Raw genomic sequence first — 4010 nt, 5'->3', positions numbered from 1 at the left:
GCATGTTACTATCACAGGTTGCTGAGGACTGCCCAGGAACATCGTTGGTTCCAATTATAGCCCCGGCCTGTATTAGCGTCCGGCCATTATTTACCCCCGCCGACAGAAAAACCGGCCATTATTAGAGACCCGGCTGCTAATGGAATACAGGCCAATATTAGAGGATTTACGGTAACCTAATTAAAACAAAAGAAATGTCCAAACAAGTCAGTCTAAAGTAAACTCAAAACAACTTAAAAGAGAAAGGAAGCACCAAACCTCCCAAAAAGGAGCTTCTGGCTTGTGCAAAATCCACCTGAAGCAGATTTAAACAACTAATCAGAACAAGCAAGAGCAAATAGTTCAAATCACTCAAAACCTTGGTAAACACCAAAGGTGGGTGAACAGCTTGACAGCCTTTTATGGTGCAGGTGGGCCTCATCAACGTCTGATTTGCTTAACAATCCTCTGCTGATCCAATGAGGTCACTGCTCTGCTGCAGCCTTCAGGCAGCTAACAAGGAAGATTATCTGTCACAGCTGAACCTGCAGAACAAAAACAGGCCTGCACAGCCTTAACCAGAGTGCGAAATACGGGGGGGTCCGGGGGGGCTCGACCCCCCCGATTAATCCATGAGACCCCCTGAAAGCCGCAAAATTTAAAGGGGGTCTTAAATTGTGTCCAAAAAATGTAAAATAAAATATTTTTTGTCACTAATGGTCACTAAAATGTTTTTAAGCTTAACATGTCCAGTATTTGAAATTCAAAACCTTTATTCAAAAATATGTTCTGTTTTTTGTGCGTGCATGTGTGTGTGCGTGAAAAGAGAGACAGAGAGAGACTTGTTCAGACTCTTGCCTGCTAACAGAAAACTTCTCCTCCAGGCTGTCAGGAAGCCCCCCCACCACAAAAAAAATAAATTTCGCTCGGTATTGCGCAACAATTGGGAGACGGAGACCCCCCCCAAATATTGACAGGTATTTCACACACTGGCCGTAACATATACTATAAATATGTGTTAGTAGCAATGTTGCACACCCAAACAGAGAAAAGTTATGAAAACTCCAACTTTTCATGGACTTTTATGTCACACTGTAGGTTTAAAGGACATTACGCCTTCTTATTGATAATATAGTTTTCCATATCAGCAAGCGAATCAAATATATTTTACACTTCATTATTTAGTTATCCGTCTTGGCTTCCATGCTCTTGTCTTGACGTGCAAACAGGCAGGTTTATTGTCTTCTCATTACTTTGATAACTACAAGCTTTTAAAAAGTAAAAAAATTGTCCATTTGTGAGTAGAAATCAGGAATGCTAAAAAAAATGTCATGAGCTTCGCTATTAAAACATTAGTATGAATAAGTAAGAAATTCTAAGTGTCATAAAGTGGGACAGAAGGACCCAGTATTCAAGGTGAGACGGTCACTAGGAAAGTTAAAACATTTATTAAAATAAACACATTGACGGAACCGAACAGAAGTGGGCTACAGAGGATCTGCGGACCTGTAGCGACTGCAGGAGGGGAGCAGGGGACCGCCCAATCAATGACACCCTGGTTAAAGAGAAACACAGGTAAATGACCACGATCATCAGAACATAAGATTATAGAGTGAGACATACCTGGTTTAACAGTTTAGTCCATACTCAATCATAGGCAGGATCAGCCAATGCACTGCCGACGAGATGCAACCCTGAGCCGCCCACAGTGTCTCCGATGCAGCAATCCCAAGTAACAGACAGGAATCTGATCCAGTACGGGGATTCAGATCAGAATGGAGTAGCACTGGAATCCAGGAGTCCACAGTCCGGTCAGGGGTTCTGATCCACATAGGAACGGACAGATACGGGTTCCAGGAATCAATTAGAGTGCGAAGGCAGGCTCAGGGTTCCATGTGTCAAGCATCCAGCTCAAACAGAAATGCATCTGGGAGGCAGAATCCAGCAGGAGGTTCAGGCGAGCAGACAGGCTCAGTAGGTGAGGGAACGGAATCAGGAACACAGAATCACTAGGGACACGCTGAAACTTGTTAGGGAAATAACTCGCCTGAAGACAAGGGATCAAGAGTAATCTCCTACTGGAACTGGGGACAGGAACCTTGGAAATAAATCTAACCAAATGAAAGTGACAGATAGGACAAAAATAGAAAATCAAACAATGATCTGGCCCCAATAGCTGGGCTCGACCCAATATAAGGGAAACTGGCAGGTGGATGAGATCAGAGATGAATAGGAACTGGGCAGAACAGGCAGGTGGGTGAAATGAGCTATTAAGGCCAGCTATCAGAGCAGATCATGACCAAAAGGCTGCATTCACACTGCAGCCTGAAGTGACCCAAATACGATTTTTTTGCCCATATGCAACCTGCTTTTCATGGCAGTCTAAACAACACAGATCCTACTTTTTCCAATGCGACCCAGGCCGCTTGGCTCTAGGGTCCTGAATCCGATATAAATGAGATTTTTTTTCAAATGCTATCTGTGTCTGAACAGCCAGGTCGCATTCATCCAACCTGAACGCCATTAGTAACCGACAAACATCATTATTCTGCTTGTTGCTACACAGAAGCAAGAAAAACGAACACAATGGTGGACGATTATGCGGAGAGCAGTACTTTTTTTTAACCATCTTGAAAAGATTGTTTTTTTATGGTTAGGAAAGATCGCTAGATGCACTCCAGCTGAGCATCCATGTTTACTTCTGTAAACACGAAGCACTCTGGCTTGTGACAGCATTGCGTCTACTGCGCATGCGGGACACGTAAAATGTATGAATGCAGTTCACACAGGAGATCACATACAAGTTGCATATATTTGGAAATGTGAACGGCAACGCAAAAGAATTGGATTTCACAAAAAAATCGGAACTGAACATCAAGGCCTGCTGTGTGAACGTAGCCAATAAGTATTTTTTGACCAAAAGCCTCACACATCTTTTTTCAGGTGATTATTCAGACGCTCTTTTTACTCAGAGATGTCTCCTTTCAAGAAGGAGAGACTGGAAACCTCTCCTGCTGCTGGAAGGGGAAGGTTGAAAGAGTTCACATCATTTGGATGAAAAACCAAACTAAGATAGAAAATAAGACTTTCATAAATCAGGATACAAGTTCTCAAAATGAGCCTAGAAATATCTGTTTAGTTCTGAAACCACAAACAGAGATTCAGGGAAATACATCTGCAAGTTTTTGGTAGAGGTACCCATTTTAACTGAAGTTGGAGGAAATGGAACAACCATAACAGCTACAGTCAGAGGGATCCCAGATAACAGCACCATACCAGGTAAGTAAACATACAGCTGCTGCACATACTGCATCCTACTTGAGCTATATTAATAAACAGCTCTAATTTAAAGTTAAAAACAATTGTTTAGATAGTGTATATAAAAATATGAACCACCATTTACTTATTGTCTGGTGTTAAATAAAGCCCATCCTTCCTCGTTTTGAGTTTTTAAAGATATCATAAAAAATTCTACCAGTTCAATGAAATAGTAAAAAGATTTTCTTCTACTGTATAAATAGTCAGAAATGTATATATATTTTCCTTTTAATTTGGTAGAATCCTAACTGACTGTTTTCAACTCTAAAAGCATTTTATTTATAAACTGAAACTTTTCGCCATGTTAAAATTAATATATAATTTACTTTAAAATTATTAAGCAATTTCTGCAATTATATCAAACGTGATAACATTAAAAGCCCACAGCAGGTCAGCCATTTTAGTTTGACCAGGGTCAATATGTGATGTTATGTTTTCAGACAATACTATATAATCATGCTAGATGTTAAAATACATAAAAACTAGCTACCTAAGAAATTAAATGATTTTAAATGCCATTTAAAAACTGAAATATGTTAATTCCTTAGACTTAAGTTATTATTGTTATAGGCTTAAAGGAATAGTACACCCAAAAACATGATTAGCCTTCATTTTCTACTCCCCCCCATGCTGAACAACACTCTGGAGTACTTTTTTGATATCTCAAATGCATCTGGAGATCTGGGAGGCTTCTTGCTGTCTGCTGACATTCA

The sequence above is a fragment of the Cyprinodon variegatus genome, unplaced genomic scaffold, assembly GCF_000732505.1.
Source record: "Cyprinodon variegatus isolate N-32 unplaced genomic scaffold, C_variegatus-1.0 Scaffold2870, whole genome shotgun sequence".
Taxonomy (NCBI): Eukaryota; Metazoa; Chordata; class Actinopteri; order Cyprinodontiformes; family Cyprinodontidae; genus Cyprinodon; species Cyprinodon variegatus.
This window is presented reverse-complemented; position numbering follows the sequence as displayed.